The sequence below is a fragment of the Eubalaena glacialis genome, chromosome 9, assembly GCF_028564815.1.
Source record: "Eubalaena glacialis isolate mEubGla1 chromosome 9, mEubGla1.1.hap2.+ XY, whole genome shotgun sequence".
Taxonomy (NCBI): Eukaryota; Metazoa; Chordata; class Mammalia; order Artiodactyla; family Balaenidae; genus Eubalaena; species Eubalaena glacialis.
Genome location: NC_083724.1, coordinates 121328327 through 121350881, shown reverse-complemented (window position 1 = coordinate 121350881; position 22555 = coordinate 121328327).

Genomic DNA, 22555 nt, shown 5'->3' with positions numbered 1-22555 from the left:
ATAATAGTACTTGAAAGATACTATACTATAGGATACTATAAATCCTAAAGCAGGCACAAGAGAAATAAAATAGAGTTGGAACTAGTAAGCCAAAAGAAGGAGATAAACTGGAATCATAGAATGTATGTAGTAGTCACTAAATAGATACTGATTGCATAAAAAAGAATATACTAGAAAAAGAAGATATGGTATATATATACAATGGATTATTACTCAGCCATGAAAAAGAAGGAAATAATGCCATTTGCAGCAACATGCATGGCCCTAGAGATTATCATACTAAGTGAAGTAAGTCAGAAGGAGAAAGACAAATATATGATATCACTTATATGTGGAATCTAAAATATGGCACAAATGAACTTATTTATAAAACAGAAACAGACTTACAGACATATAAAACAAACTTATGGTCACCAAAGGGGAAAGAGGGGGAGGGATAAACTAGGAGTTTGGGATTAGCAGATACAAACTACTATATATAAAATAGATAAACAACAGAGTCCTACTGCATAGCACAGGGAACTATACTGAATATCTTGTAATAAACTATGATGGAAAAGAATATGAAAAAAAATAGGTCTAAATATAGGTATAGATATATATAACTGAATCATTTTGCTGTACACCAGAAACTAACACAACATTGTAAATCAACTATACTTCAATTAAAAAAAAAAAAAAAGACTATACTCAGTTAATACAAAAGGAGGTAGAGAAAGAATGAGTTAGAAAAGAACATATCAGAAAAATAGAAAACAAGGAGGATCTAGTTTATGGATTTCATAATATTTTGGATGTTACCCTCACTCCAGGCTTGGCTTCAACTTGCTTTCCAATGCAGGTAATTTTGTCTCAACTTATTTTTACACGTATTTGATATTTCTATACTATGTGCGTGCATATTCTTATACGTCCTTAATTCTCTTATGAACGTGAGGAATGAATGCATAAAAAATAAATGAATGACAATCTTTATAATTGTAAAAAAAAAGAAATAGGAAGATGGTAGATTTAAATGAACATATCGATAACTACCCTACATGTTAATGTAAATAAAATTATCGCAATTAAAAAGAAGGGATTGTTCATTTGGATAAAAAACAAGGCTCAGCCTATGCTGTCTATGAGAAAATCACATAAAATATAAAAAACATAGGTGGAAAATAAAACACACATCACTGAACGCTAATCAAAAGAAAGTCACTGATTTTTCAAAATAAAATAATAGCCACAATATGTTTATTAGCCAAAATGGGTTGGGCTGTGTGTTTTGCCGTGTGCAAAAGAGCCCTCACATGTCAGCAGCTTAAACAATAATCGTTTACTTTTTGTTCAGACTTCGTGTCTGGTGCATTATTAGTCCTCATCCAATGCTGCTCTCATCACAGGCACTGCTGGCAGTTACTGCAGAGAGAGACAGACCTGGAGGGTCTCACACCGGGAATGAAATACTGAGCCTTCCACGTGCAACTCTTTGTCCAGACTGCTGATAGTTAGAGCAGGTTAAGGAAAGAACAATAAGACATTTGTTACATACGCAATGATGTATTATTACTCCATGGCCAGCATGGCGTACACAACGCAGATGGCAACGTATGGATGGAGGAGGTTATAGCCTTAGTGGTGGCAATGGGAGTGATTTTTAATGTTTTCACTTTCCACGAAGTTGCATTTGCTATCCTCCTCCTCTAAAAATTTTAATTACTTGAAATGAGAAGATTCAAGAACAGTGACTGTCCATCAAGCCAGCACATGTGTGAAAAATTATAAATATTTATGTAATCATACTTATTTTTATGTAGACTATCTTTGGAAGGATAAGAAAGAAACTTTTACCGGTATTCTCTGGAAGAGGAACAACTTGGTCAAGATTTGGGGAGAGAAAGACTTCTTCATCACTGAATACTATTGTTAACGGTTTGAATTTTTTCTTAAGTATATATTACTATTTGGGTTGAATTGTGTTCCTCCAAAATTCATATATTAGTCTTAACCCCAGGGCCTCAGATTGTGACCTTATTTGGGAATAGGGTTGTTGTAAATGTATATGTGTCTGTGTCCCAATTTCCTCTTTTGTTATAAGAACACCATTAATACTGGACTAGGGTCATACTTCAGTATGACCTCATGTTGTGGTACTTTGTTACGGTAGTCCTAGCAAACGAATACAATTACTCATTAAAATATAAGCATTAAAAAAAAAAACCAGGTGGATAATTAATGTTTAGAATCCAGCAGTACTTCAGAGGGAACAGAATCAAGAGAACATGGTGAGTTATTCTAGGGAAGGGGATGGGGTAGAAAACTTTGACTGCGATGGAAGGGAAAACTATAAGGAAGGATAAGGCAGCAAAATTGTTGGACTTAATTGAAAGAACTTATAGCTGAACCATGAAGACACACGTTTGTCTAGACTGAGTTTTGTTGTTGGATGTGTGCTCTGTGTCAGCCATGTTACTTGATTTTTAAATTGATTGTAAACTTTCACAGGGCCATCTCTGTTCATAAATGTTAGATGTTTAGCATTCACAATTCTCCAATAGAGTTCTCAGACACAGATGGCTCATTGGATTCAGTGTGTGCCTGAAAGGAAAGAACTAGAACATTGGGCCGGGAATTAGAACACCTGGATTGTATTCTGACTTTTATCACTTGGTTGAATTATTTAAGTGTTGGAAATTGGTAACTCTTTGGAAGCTATTAAAAGCTGTGCAAATATTTCTGCTTGATGCAAAGGGATTATGGTTTTCTGTATTACTGTCATTTCTTTATTTCTCTGAGTCATTGGTCGTTGTTTCTTTATCATATTTGTGTTATCTGTATCTGTGCGTGGAAGTGAGAAGATAGGGATGGAGCTACTTATGTATTTCTTAGCTACAGTGAAGTGTGCTCCTAAAATCAGCATGAACTGCCTTTTTGTTGTTACCTACTGTAAAATTGTTAGTGCTCTTCCTGGTATTAATGCATTAATATACTTTGAAACAAAACAAGATATTTCACTTCTTGGAGAAGTTGACTATAAGCTCTTTGGCACTATGATAATCTCACTGTCAACTGGATAAATGTTCCAAAGCTCATTTCATCTGTTGCTTACTTTCCTCGACTATTTTAAAATTACTTTCGTGCTGCAAAATTTGCTGCATGTCTGTGTTACTGCCAAGTTATGTTTGTGAAATGTTTTTTAAAAGAAGGGATAAAAGCAAAATACCCATTACTTAATGATTACTTCTCCAACTACCTATTTATTATTTTTAATAATAAATGAGGTTACACATTGAAAATGACAACTTCGTTTAACACTATTGCATAAAACAGGAGGAACTGAAGCTCACGAAGAGAGAATACCTCTAAGTGAGCTTCAGTTAGTTCAGTAACGAGTATCATTGTCAACACTTCTCCCAACTGCAGGTTTGAAGAAGAATTTGAAGAAACAGCACATGTCAAATTAAGGAGACACCTGTCCCTGGTGAATAACGTTTAAGGTAAAAAGCTTAAAGAGAAAGCAACAAATGGGGAGATTCAAAGTGCAGTTCTAACGTGCAGATCTATTAAGAACAGTTATTTAAGACCAACGTGTCAGAGGAGATTTTAATTCCAAAGATTAATTTTCTTATTCCTTCAACATGAATATGTGAGGTCAAGAAAAATGCCTGCCTTTCTCAGGAAATGGGCCTTGTTTCTGGTTTCTTTTAGTATCACTGGAGAATGACCTTTCCCAGATGATTAGGTTTTCCTGTTAACTGAAGTCTAATATTTTACTGCATCTGAATGTTATTTAATAAAATGAACTTTGAAGTTTCTTTCCTTAATAAAGTACAACTGAAATCAACTAAAACTGCAATCCCCAGGGTCATAATTTTGAAAGTCAGTTTGGTATTTTGCTCACTCTAAGACAGGAGATGTTGATACTATAGGACCTAGGGGTGAATGTTATCTAGTTCAAGAAGATGATCTGAAATGTTACTTCTTTAAATAAAAGGAAAATTTTTGTGAGATATTAGGACTTTTCTCATTTTTTTTATCTTTATCACATTAGTGTAACATTTCTCTCTGCAAAACATTGTACAAATATGCTGTTGAATTAGGGACAAAGATGGCTTTTTGCACATTTCTGCTAGGTGCTAATATTTAATGAGACTATCACTGTCATTCCAGAATACAGTAATGACTTCTACGCTGTTGAGGCCGTGTAGGGAAGTCCACCTTGGCAGGGATCTTCTGTGTTGTTCGCTTGTATATCCAGAATGCATAGACTAGTGCCTAGCACATGACTGAAGTTGACCCAATATTTTTGGACCAATGTTCTCCATAGTTTACCTGTCAGGTTCAAATTTACTGTGCCGTTTTTTTATCTGAGTGTCTATGGGTCAGGTATTTAACCTCTCTGTGTATCCCTTTCCTCATCATTAGAGTGGCGATCATAGGAGTTCCTATTTCATAGGGATATGGAGGGGAATTACTGTATTACACATGCATGCATTCATGCATTAGAATCCTATGTTGCAGATAGGAAGTGTTAAAATTATTAAATATTTATTCATCATTATTGAACAGCTTAGGTTTTTCTCTCAAATGTCCCAGGAGAAAGCATAATGCATGGTCCTTCTACCACTAATGTACTTTGGGGGACTGTACAGCAAAGGCTTTGGGAGGGATAGATGGTTAGAGAGTTGCTAGTGTCACAGTACTGTGGAGACATTTATCTTCTTTATCCTCACTTGGCCTTTCTCTATTCTTCTCTCATGATTCTTGTTGCTAACTGCCCTGGCTCTGAACCGTTTTTCCATTCTTTTGGACTCCTTTCCTCGGAGTTCCTAGGGTTTGCTGTTTTTCTTTGCTTCTCATTTGTTTCTATTCCTGATATTTTTATCACTGTTATATGTCAGTCCTATGCACTCTGATGCAGCATATTGCCAGAAAGTCAGTCTCCAGATAATTGAGGTCTTCCTGCACATAAGTCCTTTGGGAATTCTTAGATGATGGCTCCTGGCTTTAGTTAGATGGGCTGGTAAATCATTATAGAGCTATCTGATTGTGGGCTAACACCAGGCTACTAGCATATCATATAATTAAATGGTTTCTCTATATTTTAACAACCAGACGCCTTAATGAATCCTGAAGATGGTGCATACAGACACACCAATTTATTTCTTAATGCATTTTTTTATGGCAGCCATTGCAGGAGGCTGGAATTGGTCCTGACTGAGTGCTCTTGATGTCATTAAAACATAATAGAATTAATGAATAAGCAGTACATAAAAGTCCAAAACTCAACATGACAAAATGGAATAATATAAACATCATAGTATACTTGATACATTCTCATTTCTTTACTAATAATAACCCTTATCTAGTCTGCAGAATTATAGGGCCAAAAGTTTGTCTAACAAAATAAAAGTTATCTAATGCTTTGAGAGATTGATTTTCAGTGTGGATGCTCCTCTTTATCTATCTCTCCATCTCTCTCTCTCACCTAAAAGCAAAACTAATAGAAGTCAGTTGGGTAGTGAGATTTAAAGTGAGGTTTGCACACTCCAGAAAGTGCCCAAAAAATGTCCACTTGTGAGCACACAACAAAAATATCAGTAAACATCTTATTTCATTTGAACTTATATTTTGAGGTACTTAGCACTGTGTTATATTAATGTGCTAATACATCTACACAGTTTATAAATCAAAAACATTTATGTCAGCATATATTAAATTTTTCCTGATGGAGTACACTATCAAAAAGATTCAGAGATCAGTAAAGTAGGAATAATTGAGAATTACAATGTGTTGTTGATATGCAGTAGTTATTTATTCCAAAATCCTTTCTGAGTTTCCATTATCATGTATATGCCCTTGTTTCTGGGCATGACTTTTGTAGAGGTAAATAAGTAAAGAACCCACGTAGACCACAGGGGAGGAAAAAAAATGTAATGGGCTCATAAAAATAAAGAAGTAGCCATCTATAAATAAAACGTAGTCTGCCGAAAAATATTGACACATCAGGAAAATCAGGTTATTTAATTTTAATATTAATATTTTTCAATGTTTTACTATATTAACTACAAAATATGAGTATTAAAAGAGCATAATACTGTCTCTTAAGAAATTCTTATATAACACTTATTTCATATTTTTCACCAAAAATTATTGGGTAGTGGAATTCATTCATTCATTCAACTATACTTGGTGCTGGTGATAAGGATGACTAAGCCTCACTGTTTTCAATGAGTTTATAGGCTTGATACTGTGGAGTATGATGAATACAACAATGGTATTTATAAAACAATATAAATATAATTTGTAAAAGAGTTATGAACCATATTATTTACTTTTATATAATGCCAACATATAGGAAATATAAGCTTGGAAACTAAGAAGTCAAATTCACCACCATTATTTGCTATAATTTTAGCAAATCCAAGAACTGGTCAGTAACCACAGAGGTGAGTAGTTAATGGATTTACCAACAAAATAAATATATGCAAATAAAAGTGCAAATTAACTGATTGCTTTTTGAGAACATTTTCAAATTTTGAAATAAACCCAATTTGAAATTAATTATATAGGAAATATGATACAACCATTTTATCTGACATTTTCTACATTATTAGGACATTTATATGTTTTTGATCTCATTAAATTCTGTTCTATGACCCAGGAAACATATAATGTTGTTTAAAAAGATGAAGACTCATGAGGAAAGTTAAAAAGTCTAAGATGGTTATCACCAAAAAAAAGACAAAAAGTGTAGATGAGGATGCAGAGGAAAAGGGAATCCTTGTTCAATGTTGGTAAGAATGCAAAATGGTGCAGCCACTATGGAAAACAATACGGAAGTTCCTCAAAAAACTACAAATACAGCTACCATATGATCCAGCAATCCCATTTGTGGGTACTTACCCAAAAGGATTGAAATCAGGGTCTCGGAGAAATATTAGCACTCCCATGTTAACTGTGCAGTATTCACAGCAGCTAAAAGGTGAAACAACTTAAATATCCACTGACAGATGGATAAAGAGTATGTGGTCTATACATACAATGGGATTTTATTCAGCCTTAAGATAGTAGGAAATTATGCAATATGCCACAACATGAATGTACCTGAGGACATTACATTATGCTAAGTAAAATAAACCAGTCCCAGAAGTACAAATACTGCCTGATTCTACTTACAGGAGGTACCTAAACTAGCCAAACTCATGGATCCACAGAGTAGAAAGGTGGTTACCAGGGGCTGAGGGGAGGAGGACATGCGGAGTTGCTAGTCAAGGGGCATGTGGTTGCAGTCATGTGAGATGCATAAGAATGCTCCAGGGAAACAGAATCAATAGTTAGATAGATGATAGATAGATAGATAATAAATAGATGAGTAGATAGATGATTCATAGATAGATGGATAGATAATTAGATGATTGATAAATAGAAAGATAGATGATAGATATATAGATATAGATTTACTATAGGAACTGGCTCACATGATTATGACAGATGGATGGATAGACAGATGATTCATAAATATTAGGTGAACCAAAAAGTGCCTTCATTTTTTAAGTAAAAATAAAAGACACATTTTTCATTTTCACCCAGAACTTTATTGAACAACGTATTCACCCTTTTGTTCCACTACCTTCTGCCATTTTTCAGGTAACTGCATAATTCCATCTTCCCAAAACTTTTAATCTTTTTGAGCAAAGAACTGTTCCAGGTGCCTTTTATAGTCTTCCAGGGAATTGAAATTTTTTCCATTAAGAGAATTCTGTAAAGACCAAAATAAAAGGAAATCCGAAGGTGCAATGCCTGGTGAATATGGCGGAAGAATCAGAACTTCCCAGCCAAGCTGTAACAGTTTTTGCCTGGTCATCAAAGAAACATGCGGTCTTGTGGTATCCTAATGGAAGATTATGCATTCTCTGTTGACTAATTCTGGACGCTTTTCGTCGAGTGCTGCTTTCAGTTCGTCTAATTGGGAGCAGTACTTGTTGGAATTAATCATTTCGTTTTCCAGAAGGAGCTCATAACAGAGGACTCCCTTCCAATCCCACCATATACACAACATCACCTTCTTTGGATGAAGACCGGCCTTTTGTGTGGTTGGTGGTGGTTTATTTCACTTGCCCCACGATCTCTTCCATTCCACATTATTGTACAGTATCCACTTTTCATCACCCATCACAATTTGTTTTAAAAACAGAACGTTTTAATTACGTTTCAGTAGAGAATCGCATGTGGAAATATGGTCAAGAAGGTTTTTTTTGCTTAACTTTTGTGAAACCCAAACATCAAAGTGATTCACATAACCAAGCTGGTGCAAATGATTTTCAACACTTGATTTGGATATTTTGAGTATGTCGGCTCTCTCCCGCTTGGTATAACGTTGATTGTTCTCAATTATTGTTTTGACTTGATCGCTATCAACTTCAACTGGTCTACCCGAACATGGAGCATCGTCCAGCGAGAAATTTCCAGCACGAAATTTCGCAAACCACTTTTGACACGTTCAATCAGTCACATCACTTTCTCCATACACTGCACAAATCATTTTTTGCATTTCAGTTGCATTTTTACCTTTCTTGAAATCATAAAACATAATATGCCGAAAATGTTGCTTTTTTTCTTCTATCTTCAATATTAAAATGGCTACACAAAAATTCACCAATTTTGATAACTCTTTTTTTAAATGCACGCTGATATGACAGCTGTCACATAAAATCAACAAAATTGTTTTGAATGAAGTTAAAGACAACTAAGTGCTACTAGAGCCATCTTACTGAGAAAACCGAACAGGGACTTCCCTGGTGGTGCAGTGGTTAAGAATCCGCCTGCCAATGCAGGGGACATGGGTTTGAGCCCTGGTCCGAGAAGATCCCACACGCTGCAGAGCAACTAAGCCCGTGCGCCACAACTACTGAGCCTGTGCTCTAGAGCCCGCGTGCCACAACTACTGAAGCCTGCACACCTGGAGCCCGTGCTCCGCAACAAGAGAAGCCACCGCAATGAAAAGCCCGTGCACCGCAACGAAAAGTAGCCTCCACTCGCCACAACTAGAGAAAGCCCGTGTGCAGCAATGCAGCCAAAAATAAATAATAAATAAAATAAACAAATTTTTTAAAAATATTAAAAAAATACATGAACGAACCTTTTGGCCCACCCAATAGACAGATGACTGATAAATAGATGGATAGATAGATAAATAGATGATTGATAGATGATAAATAAATAGGGTTATAGATTTACTATAGGAATTAGCTCACCTGGTTGTGGAGGGCGAGAAGTCCCACAGTCTGCCATTTTCAAGCTGGAGGTGTAATTCATTCTGAGTCTGAAGGCCTGAGAATCTGGGGCTCAATAGTGTCTAAGTCCCAGTTTGAGTCCCAAAGCCTGAGACCAGTAGAACTGATGTCTGAGGGTAGAAGCTGGATGCCTCAGTTCAAGCAGAGTGAATTTGCCCTTCCTCCTGCCTTTTGTTCTGTTCACCCTCAGCAGATTGGATGATGCCCACCTGCATTGCTGAAGACCATCTACTTTACTCAGCCTGCTGACTCAAAGCTAACCCCTTCCAGCGCTGCCCTCACAGACACAGCAGAAACGATGCTTCACCAGCTATCTGGTGTCAAGTTGATATGTAAAATGAACCACACATTGGATGACTAAATTCTAAAAATCTGCTGTACAATATTGTGCTTACTGTACTGTACACTTAAATCTGATGAGAGAGTAGACCTCGTGCTAAATGTCCTTACAATAATATAATAAAATAATTTAAAAAATATAACACAACTTTACAAACGAAACCAAAAATTTCAATGGCTTATCAAAATAGATGTATATGTATTTTTAATAGAAAAATCTAAATGAGATAATCTGACCGAAGGCAAGTTGCCTCTAAGAAAGATTTTGTGGACCAGACCCCTATTTTCACCTTGTAGAATTGTTGTTTCCAAGATGGGCCCTCAGGTTTGCCCTGCTCATCTGTATCCATCCAGCAGAGGCAGTAAGGACAGGGAGGGCTGCGCATGGGTGGATTTCATTGGCCAGCCCTGGGTCCAGGGCCTAACTAAGTCCCTGGCCAAGTCTAACTGAGGGGTTGGCAGGGAAATGCTGTCTGGTTCTGTGTCAAAGAAATAGATGGACAGGGAGCCCATCTCTGCCACAAACCTTTCTCAGTACAATTAAAATTCAACATAGGTTTTCATGGGATTGATTTTGTAAGATTAAACTTATCATAGGACATAAAGATTGCCTAAATACGAAGTAATTCTCCATAACCATTTTAATGTATCTGATAGCATTTTTATAGTTCCTGACCTTTTAACTCTGGGCAAAGCAAGAGCAATGTTGGGATTATTTGTGATTGTTGGTAACTGATACAACATCCTCCTTGGACATATTAATACTTTAGGGAGTAAGGTGTACTGTACGAAGGATTGACTATTTACAATAATAAGGATATTTTGATTTTCTTAAAAAATAGGAATATAACATTAAGTTGGTGATAGAATCATGAACCTTTTATTTAGGTAAATATTTTCTTCCGTTGTTCAAACTCTCCTTTCTCTGACTTGCTTGGCTTCTTTTAATATGATGAACATTTCTCTACTTGAATCACAAGGTGGCGTTAAAACTCATATTGATAACTACATTAGGAAGAAAATGGAATTTAGTCAAAATTAGGAATTTCTCAGGGAAAATAATTAAAACCACTCTGAAAAGAAAAAGGGCAACTGCTACTAAATTTGAAAAAAAGGGGGTACATTTCAAAATAAAATATGAAGAACAGATTCTAGATTATGAGAAACAAGAGTTAGGGAAATTCATGGGACTGTCTCTGACTACTGAAAATGGAATAGAATATTTTAGAGATTTCTATTGAAATAAGAATAAAACCCAGATAACACTTAAACCTCATTTAGCTCAAATGCAGTTTCTGAATTTATTATCTTTTTTTTCAGAAAAAGTTGAACTAGTGGTAGTAAAAAATGTCCAGTTCAAACCCATAATTCTAAAGCATGCTACAAGAGAACGCCTTTGCACTTGGATAGCAAAACAGATTATAATATCCCAGCTTTGTTTAAGAAAAAGTAATGGCAAGTTCCATAATAGGTTATTCTTTGTTTCTCTTACAGAAAAAAAATACAATATAGTCGCAACCTACTACTTTAATCATCTATAAGGGATATAATACTTTTAATAAAGATTCACTTGTATGTTGGGGGTATTTGGTGGTGCTGATAGGGAAGAGAATAATAAACATTTTAAGATATCAGCTTTTCTTTCTAAATATGGGAAAATATAACAGGAAGAACAAATACTTGACTATATGCTTTTAGTCATTTACATTAAAAGAATTATCTTGAATATCTATAATTTAACTCACATGGTTTCTTGAATCCCTGACTCATGAATTTTTTTTATTTTAGGGTGTCTAATGACAATTCACTGAATCTGTGAATTCCTTAGTAATTATACAGTTAAATATTTTTGACATGATTTATATGTAACAGTTGGATTTTTAGCTCACAATATTTTTAAAAAAACAACAAAATACCTATCATTTTCTTTAAGATTCATCTAAAATTTAACCCCTCTTGGGACCCTTACCAACCAACCTATCCATCTGAGAATTAATCCATTTCCATTTTACTCATCAATGTTTAAAGTAATTTGACCAATAAATCAAGGAATCGTGCCTTGTTCTACCTGTCATAATAGTCTTTAATAATTTTCCATTAATATTCATCATTTTTATAACATAAGGACTAGGGCAACAAGGCATATAAGATACAGTGCAATAATCGAAGTCTATTTTTATTTTGTTTTATTGTATGTTGGTATGAACACAACATGAGATCTACCCTCCTAGATTTTTAAGCGTATGATACAATACTGGTAAGTTACTGGCACAATTGTCACTCAGCAGGTCAGCGACTGATAACTTCCCACGTCCCCGCAGCCGGGAGAGTACAAAAATGCCCAGCAGTAACAAACCGGATACTGTTCAACCCACTGCTTCACAACTGCCTTCCCTCCTATAAGAAAAGTATTCTTTGGGATATTGGGGAAAAAAAAAGCTCTTCTCACTTCCCACACAGGAATATGGGATGTCAAATGATTCCCCAGTTGCTTCTATCATATCTGAATGCATAGCTCTTTTAAAAAAAAATGCCATGTGACAATCTTCTGCCTCTACGTACCCCTTCCTCCTGGGAACACTCTTCCCTTGAGTGTCGTAATTCCACAATTTGCTGTATTCCCTGTGTCTCTCCGCAGGTTCCTCGTCTCCTCCTTGATCTTTCAATATTGGAGTTTCTCGGAGGTTTGTCTCTTATTGTAATACATCTTCTACCTTTGATATGTCATCCACTGCTAGGGATTCATGGCTCTCATCAAAATGTATCTAGACGCTTACTCTCACGATCTCCAGGGTAGCATATCAAATGGCCTACTAAACATCTCCGTTTGCATTTCTCATTTGCATTTATAAAGAAACCTAACCAGATAGAACTCGCGCTCTTTCCCAAACCTTTTCCATAAATCAGCAGTGGTGCCCCATCAGCCCCATATAACAACAGCCAGGACTCTCGGCTGGCACCTCTCTCTCTCTTTAAGACAACTGGCTTAATTTTATTTTATTCATTTTAGTGCCAATCCTCTTACCCCACAAACCAGATAAACCCCCGATGCACCCCTTTTCCTCTCCTTCTCTCTTCTTTCTTGTCTCGGGAAGGAGAACCACGAGAGCGATTTATAGAAAAGCACTTGTGTTGAAAGCAGCCTTAAGATAGTTGAAATCCTAGATATGGATTTAAATCTCCCCACTTTACAAAAGTCCACTATGAAAACCCAAGAATAAAGTCAAATTGTAAAGGGAGAAGACAGGGACGGCCACTCTCTACCCTGGTCTCCCCTCCACCCCCTTTATTACCATCGTGTCACATCCCTGCTGGTCAAACAGTTTTAGAAGCTGAGTTAACCTAGTCTTACACATAACGTTCAAATTACATGGACCCGCGTGTTTTATCAGTTTCTCCTTCCCTAAGAAGATAGTCAAGTAACAGCCTTGCTACTCCTCTGACCTAAATTATCACTGTCCTGAGGTTGATGACTGCTAGCAGGCCCAGGTAAGAAGTCTGAGTCCTGACCACTTGGTTCCAAAAAAGGAGAACACAGATCCCCCCAACCCCACCACCAAATGAATCAGGTGCTCAAGGTAAATTAAAAACAGGACAAAATCATTCTGAAAGATATATGTTGAGCAGTATTACTTCCATCTCAGTTCTGGTCCCCCCTTTAGGCCCCCAGTCCCTTGTTAATACCATTCAATAGTGGTTCATATATCTGTACAGTGTTCACGTAAATGCAAGCACGTATGAATATATGTTCTTATTCCCCCTCTTACTCTTTTATACAAAAGGCAGCACATTATATAAGCTGTTCTGTGACTTGCCTTTTGTCCTTAAGAATATGTCCTAGGGATCTTTCCATGTGGGTACAGAGAAAGATTCCTCATTCTTTTTATCACAGCTTTGTAGTATTCCATCGTATGGATGGCTGCTTCCTAGTTTATTGAACCATTATTGTCCTTTACAAAAGGACTTGAGTCATTTCCAGTAATTTTTTTTAACCTATATTATAAATATGTGTAAGAAACAAGACCCAAGATGATGCACAGGTAAAATCAATTAGATAAAGATGAAAAGAAAATCAGCAGTTTTTTCCTAATTCACTACTTTTTCTTTTTACCTTTTGATCCCCTTCACCCATTTCTCCCCCGCACCCGATCACATACACACCCCTTGCCTATGACAACCACCCATCTGTTCACTTTATCTGTGAGCTTTGAGCTTGGGCTTTTTTGTTGTTGTTGTTGTTGTTTGTTATGTTGTCATTGTTTTTTGTTTTGTTGTTGTTTTTCAGGTTCCACATATAAGAGAGATCATACAGTATTTGCCTTTGTCTCACTTATTTCACTTAGCATAATACCCTTAAGGTCCATTCATGTTGTTGCAAATGGAAGTATTTTGTTATTTTTATGGACAAATAATATTCCATTGTGTGTGTGTGTGTGTGTATATATATCTATATATATGTATATATGTACCACATTTTCTTTATCCATTCATCTGTCGATGGACACTTAAGTTGTTTCCATGTCTTGGATATTGTAATAGTGCTGCAATGAACATGGGGGTGCATGTATCTCTTCCACACTCTTATAATCTCTACAGTTGACCAAATCATCTCACTCTGACAATTTTACCAAATATATCTTGACTTGTCAACAATTTACATTTCAACTGCCTCCATCCTGGTCCAAACTGTCACAGGTTCTTGCTTCCTTGCTTTACACTATTCAGTTGATTCAAAATGAACTTAGAATAAAGTAAAAAATAAATCCTTAAGGAGACGTACTCAGCTCTGCAGTTTGACTCTGCTTATCTCTCGCCTAATCATATGTTTTTCTCCTTCAACTCACTATGTTTAGTCATACTGGTTTCAATTCAATCATAAAGACAAATTTCTCTTTACCTTGGCTCTGGGCCATCAAAAATGTGCAAATCAGAGAAATGCAAATCAAAAGTACAGTGAGGTATCACCTCACACCTGTCAGAATGGCCATCATCAAAAAATCTACAAACAATAAATGCTGGAGAGGGTGTGGAGAAAAGGGAACCCTCTTGCACTGTTGGTGGGAATGTAAATTGTACAACCACTATGGAGAACAGTGTGGAGGTTTCCTAAAAAACATGAAAAATCTAAAAATAGAACTACCATATGATCCAGCAATCCCACTCCTGGGCGTGTATCCAGAGAAAACCATAATTCAAAAAGATACATGCACCCCAGTGTTCACTGCAGCACTATCAATGGCCAAGACATGTAAGCAACCTAAAGGTCCATTGACAGAGGGATGGATATAGAAAATATGGTACATATATACAATGGAATATTATTCAGCCATAAAAAAGAATGAAATAATGCCACTTGCAGCAACATGGATGGACCTAGAGACTATCATACTAAGTGAAGTAAGTCAGACAAAGACAAATATCATATGATATCACTTATATGTGGAATCTAGAAAAATGATACAAATGAACTTATTTACAAAACAGAAACAGACTTAGAAAACAAACTTATGGTTACCAAAGGGGAAACGTGAGGGGGAGGGATAAATCGGGAGCTTGGGATTAACATACACACACTACTATATACAAGATAGATAACCAGCAGGGACCTACTGTATAGCACAGGGAACCCTACTCAATATTTTGTGATAATCTATATGAGAAAAGAATCTGAAAAAGAATGAATATATGCATAGGTCTAACTGAATCACTTTGCTGTACACCTGAAATTAACACAACATTGTAAATCAACTATACTCCAATAAAAATTAAAAATAAAGAATAAAAACAAAAATAAAGGATTAAAAAAAATGTGCTTTGCATCTACACCTGGAAAATGCAATCTTCAAATCCTTATATGTCATTTACTCAAGGAAATCTTCCTTAATCCCCTAATTTAGACTATTTATTTTATCCTCAATACAGACTCTCCTGTCAACCTGCCCATCTTCATTTCTAGCTCTTAATATAATTGTTTAATGACACTTTTTCCACCCAGGTTTAAATATGTATCAATATCTACTATAGTATCTGATTTTATAGTAGATGCTCAATAAACAGTTGTGGGATGAATTAACTGATGGACAGCTAAATAAATGTGCCAGCCACACAATGAACCCTCAGGCTGTTAAAAAGGTTCGTTTCTTCTCACACGACCCAGGTCTTTTCCCTTTTGCAGGGGCCAAGTTGAGTGATTCTGTAATGGGATGCTCTGAGATTTTGATTGAGATCTTTGCTTGTGCCAGAAGTTTCTGAATGGTGCAAAGATGACTACAGAGACAGAGCTCTGATGATAATAATATTATGAAGTTCTCCAGGGATAGTTCAAAGAAAGGCTCTTTCTAAGCCTGAGAGCCCGGTGGGACACCTGGGTCAAGGTTCTGAAATCTGCCTGCAGGTTAGAGTCATCTGGGGAGCTCTGAAGAAACACCAGTACCAGGCTCCACTAGACTTTTTAAATCACAATACCTCGGGGCAGGATTTGGCCATCAGGCTTGTTTGCTGGTTTTTATTTTTCCAGGTAATACTACTCTGCATCCTATTTTGAGAAATATAGCAGTGGGTTCCAAACATGACTTATCATCAGAATATTTTGGAGTCATTTAAATAAACAGAAAAATTTCAGACCCACCCCTGGAGTTACTGATTTAGTTGGACAGAAATGAAGCTAAATAATCTGTATTTTAAATGCTTCCCTAGTGATTTTGTTATTCAGAAAAGATTTATAAATCACTGATCTATAACAATGGACCCAGTATTAAATAGTATCAATAAATTCCTCTGAATTCATTTTCTTGAAAAGGCAAAAATAGAAATAATGGCATAGGACATAAAAGCTTTGCTAAAAGAAACATATTCTTTACCAAAGGTATCTCTTCCACATACTTGTTTTAAATTTAAAAACAAGTAAAGAAGCTAATTTAGGTTGGGCAAGTTTTTAAGAATTTTCTCTCAAAAACATGTTCGTTGATGGTATTAGTAGGTAGCTTTGATTAAATATACTAGCGATATATTATATATGAATGAGGAAGTGTAGAATGATGGTCAGAAGTTCCATCTTGACTTGTCATTTTTCTAAAATGTACATATGATTAAAATAGTTAAAGTGAATAAAGCATTTCACCCAAGAACCATTTGTTATAAGAAACAGAAATATACTCAAAGTAACTTACATCTAACATGGGATGGGAGGCAAAGAGGAGACAACCATTACAGAAATGAAAGGGTTGAGAACAAAGAGGGTCAAATTTCAAGACGATAAATGGGAGGGGAATGATTATGGTTAATCTCTCAGTCTTTCTGGAGTCTCTTGGATTCTCTTTTCACTGCTTCTCTTTGTGTGTCTGACTCTCTCCTTGTCTCTTTCTCTCCCTCCCTCCCTCCTCTCTGGGTTTGCTCTTTATTCTTTTCTTGGACAGAACCTACCTCTAGTTACCACTGGGTACCAGGTCACATCATTAAGAGAACATCCTGATCAACTATGGGTCAGAATGGGTTGGTCGATCTTGCTCCTGATCTACAGCAAGTCCCCTAAATACGAATGAGTTCTGTTCCAAGAGTGCGTCCGTAAGTCCAATTTGTTCATAAGTCCAACAAAGTTAGCCTAGGTACCCAACTAACACAATCGGCTATATAGTACTGTACTGTAATGGGTTTATAATACTTTTCACACAAATAATACATAAAAAACAAACAAAAAATAAAGAAAACATTTTAAATCTTACAGTATAGTACCTTGAAAAGTACAGTAGTCCAGTACAACAGCTGGCATACAGGTGCTGGCATCGAGGGAACAGGCAAGAAGAGTTACTGACTGGAGGCAGGGAGAGGAGGTGGGAGATGGTAGAGCTGAAGGATAGTCAGCAATAGGAGATGGAGGGCAAGCTGCAATTTCACTCATGCCTGACGTTGATGGCACAGGTTCTGGTTCCTTGCTGGAACTAGATGCACGTTCACATCTTTGAAAGTTCGTGACTTGAATGTTTGTATGTAGGGGACTTACTGTATTTCAGTAAGATGTGGCCTAAAGGGGCAGAATTTCATCTCCTAGGCTTTTCAGGAGTGCCAACACACCATTTACACACAGGAGAGAAGAAGCTATCTCTCCCTCCCCTCCAAGGAGAAAGGTAAAAACCGCTCCTCTGACACGGGACGGAAGGGCCCTGGGTTCTCACCTAACCTTTTGGAATATACACATGCCTTTCCACGGCCTGGATAAACCCTGGGTGTCTTCCACTTCCATGAGCCAGAGAAGTCTTCAAGTCTGGGCTTTATCTCTTTGAAACATAAATACCAAGAGTGATAGCACTCCATTTTTCCCAGTGCCTCAGCAGCTTAACCCAGGGTAAAGAAACATTTTGCACCAGACACATGTTAAAAATAGCAAAACAGATTTATTTGGAGTCACTGCAGTAGGGGAAACAGACCTTAGTATGTGACTGAGCTCAATTCCAAAGACAGCAAAGACAGCTGGTGATTTAGAGCCAACAAGCAGAGTGAGGGGGTCAGTGCACGGAAAGTTACTAACAAGAACTTGACTGGGTATCAAGGGCAGAAAGAGTCTTGCTAAAATAACTTAACAGGATCTTGCTAAAGGCAGGCCAAGGGTGGAAACTGATCAGCTATAAAAGGTGGAGGTATTCTTGCTAACCTGGATTAGTGGGATTCTTTGCTAAAATTGGACAGGCCACGAGCAGGGTAGTAGACCAAGATCCAGGTCTAGTCAAGACGGCTCAGAGGAGCCTGATTAAAATGTGGGTAAGGAGAGAGTCTTTGCTACCAGGAAACTACTCTGACTGGAATCATTTAGCCCTATTGGAAGTTAACAGAAACTTTATTATTCTTTCATATCAGAGCAATATATTAGATAAATGGATACTGGACTAATTATCATGATATATGAATAGTAAGATGTTTCTAAGGAAAGTGAAAGCAAACACTCCCTCTATCAGTATGCGGTATAAATTTCTGTGTCTAAGAAGTACCAAGAAATCCAGGGAGGTTCTATTTCTCCACAGTACGGAGATGAATTCAGTGGGCTGATCCAGGGTGACACTCGATCTAGTGCCAACTCAAAAACAAACAACGCCTTTAATTTTCTACAACCTAAAGGAGTGACTTAGATATTTTGCGGCTATATTTTCATAAAATCAAAATAACACGTTATTTCAGAAGAGCTACCAATTAGATGGATTCAGTTTTGAACATCAAAAAATAGCCTTTGTTTTTCATATTCCATTTCTGGCTTATAAAAGGGATAAATATATTTTTGCCCAGTTTCTTAGAAGTAAAGTTTGATGATATCAAGTTTAATCAATTAAGATGCTTTTGACTGTAAGCAACAGATTATCCATCCAAAGTAGCTTAAGCACTAAAGTTTTTTCTTTGACTCATATAAGAAAAATCGATCATCAGTAGTTCTATGATTGGTGTGACAGTTCAGCAATATTATCCAGAACCCAGATACCTTCTAATCTCTGCTCTGCCATCTCCAAGGTGGTGGGTTTCCATCCTCAGGCTTGTCAATGCACAGGAGCAACATGAGTGCTTCAGGTCTAATGATCCATTTTCAAACCTGTTGAAGAGAACAAAATATTTTCCTGAGGATTCCCAGCAGATATCTCCTTTTGGACAACTTAGTCACATATCCAGTAAAAGAGAATGAAATTGCAATTACTGGTTTAGGCTAGCCATACCTCGTCACCTTCACTTGGGCACATTGGGTTTCCTAAACTAAGGGAAAATGAGGAAAGGCCTTTAGAACAAAAAGGTAAACAACAGTGCCTGCCACACCAGTGTCAGTTAGGGTATGGAGAAATAGGTATTCTCATGAAATCTCAGAACACTACTCACCGATGTTTCTAACAATTGAAAATGTAGCCGATGCCATGGGAAATAAAGTTAATTGTTGGTGATAGCAACAAAAAGGGAATAATAAAATCAATTTATGGGATACGATCAGATTTTGAAATGAATAGACTGGTATTACACAGAGTATGGCCCAGATGAAGTGGCCTGAGGCTGTAAAGAGAAGAAGGGTAGAGGGCTCTGAAAATCAGTGAATCAACAACACAAGACTTCTGTCACATGAGTGTTGGCAAGGGGATGTTTTAGAGCTGGCTTGTTTTAGAGCAAGTCCATTGGATTTGTGTATGTGAGCATATACGTGTATATATGCTCTGAAAATCAGTGAATCAAAAACACAAGACTTCTGCCACGTGAGTGTTGGCAAGGGGATGTTTTAGAGCTGGCTTGAGTCTCACCTGGAAAGAGAAGGCCTCCGCTGAAAGAGGCTGGGGATTTACAGGCAGATGGCTATGGACCAAGAGCAACCAGCTAGAGAAATGCATGCGACTCAAGAGAAGTGCAGGCAAGAAATGTCTAGCGATGTGGAGGACTTCTGTAGAACAAAACCATGGCTACCACGGTCAATGTCAACTTCTGCTCAGCTCAGGGAACGCAGATGCTGGTTTGCAAGAGGGTCAGTCAGGTAAGACCTTTCCAGCTTCCTTAAGTCTTCCACCTTCCTGTATGATTTTGACCCTATCGGGTTCCAAAACCACACTTAAGAAGCTGGAGAGAAGAAGAGGAATGAGGTGAAAAGATAAAAGGGGGAAGGGGCTGACTACCCCCTTTCCCACTGTTAGCAACTAACCTGCAGCCAGCCCAAACCAGGAGAAAATATACATTTTCAATGGGAATAAAATAACACTGAAATGAAACTGTTTGGAGGACTGGCTGTTACTAGGTGACTTTTTGTTACCTGAAAGTGACTAGAAAATTCATGAGGTTTGCAGAAGATTGCAGTGAGAAAAGGGAAATAATTAGTTCCACAGATGTTTAGAAGGACAGAGAAGGAAAAGAAATAAAGAGACTTAATGATTGCACCTAGGAGTCTAGCTAGTTTTTATTCTCCCATTTAATATATATGTTATATATGCTATATCATATATGTATGATATATTCATATGCACATACTTAGAAACATATAAAGAGACACGTGATTTTTTTCCTGCAGTAATCATAAAAAAACTTTTCAAATCTGTTGCCTTGAATGAGTATGGAGTTGTTTTGCTTAATTTTGGAAATTATGTTTTTTTCACTATATTATTATATATGCATACTATATTTTTATATTATACATACACATTTATTCAAAGTCACACACATTGTTATATATGTACAATACATACAATGTATGTATATATACACATAGTGCATATGTGTATGTGAGCATATATGTGTATATATGCCAGTTTTTCAAGGATTAAGAAGACAAAGTGTTTGTGGTCAATTTGGGGAATATTTTCCTATTCCATGTTTCCAAATTAAAGAAGAAAACTGACAAATAATGTTTTCAAAAATGAAAAAGGAGATGGAAATAGAAGATACTCTTCTTTGGCATATGAAGATTCAATGAAATAGAAAGGGAATTAAATAATTCTCCCTCATTCATGGAGTAAAAGATATAAAATATCCATTGGATTTGTCAAAGATAAAGCTTAATTATACATATTTTACTTGGTTGAGGATCCAAAGAAATTATATACTTTTCCAGCATCAGATCATGAGGGCAGTAGAGAGATATCACAATGTAAATATCAGAATATGAGATTGCAATATGTTAAAGATAGAAGCATTCTTTGCTATTTATACACAGAGGAATTTAATTATTCAGTACCTCAATAGATGACTAAAGAAAGACATATTAAAAATATGCTCTCATGGCTGTGAAGAAAATAATGCAAATTCAAATAATAGAGGAGATATAACTTCTGTTCCTGGCATTTGTATCACACGTGTTTGAAAAACAGAAGGATAATTTTATACATATTGTATAACATATGTGATTTTAATTCTTCAAGCCAGATACATTGCCAATCTGTCTGCAAACATATTTTTTTTTAATCCTGAAAAAGAAATGTGTTAAGAATTTTAAGTTGCATATAAATGGATACAGAAGAGTAAAAGTCATTTCTGACATTTTGCTTTTCCTTTACTTCAAAATTTTACCTAAATAAATGGGCATCTAATCCAAAAGTTCTATACATTTTTGGGTTCCATATCTTGTCAGTAGTTTGCCCATTATATTTGTGCCATGATGACATCATACATAGTAATATGTAGCATTCAAATTAAATAATATTTTGCATGTTAACTAGCCAGACTCAGTCATGATAGGTGGAAAAATTAAACCAAGAGAAATTAACTGATTGACTCAAAGTGTCATAGTTAAAAGCATATCTACAACCTCAATCGTTTCTTTCTCCCATCACTGTGTAGCTTTAATTAAAAAAATATATGCATATATCAATGTCTCTTTGTGCATATGCATTGTTTTACATGCCCCATCATCCTAGTTTTCTTTTCTTTTGTCCTTTTTAAAGTTTGTTGCAGTTTAATATGCATAGAGAAATCATAAGCATACAAATCAAAACATTTTCACAAAGTGAATACCCCTGTTAAGCAGCATTCACATTAAGAGATTAAATAACACTAGCATCTGAGAAGACTTGTCTTACCGCCCAGTCACTAAACACCCACAGTAAATCACTGGCCTGAGTACTAACAGCAGAGATTATTTTTTCCTGTTTTTGTACTTCATGTAAATGGAATAATTTACATGCACTATTTGTGTCTGGCTTCTTTAATGCAACATAATGTCTGTGAGATTCATACATATTATGGTGTGTAATTATAGATAATTCATTTTAACTGCCATCCAGTTTTTATTTTATGAAAATATCACAATTTATTTATCCACTCTACTCCTGACAGCCATTTGAGTTGATTCCAGTGTTTGTTAACTTGAGCATTCTTGTGTGCGCCTCTTGTTACACATACATTTACGCACACATTTTTACTCAGTCTCTTCCAAGGAATGAGATTTCTGGACTGAGGAGACAGTGTTGAGTTTTACTAGATGCTGCCAGTCTTCC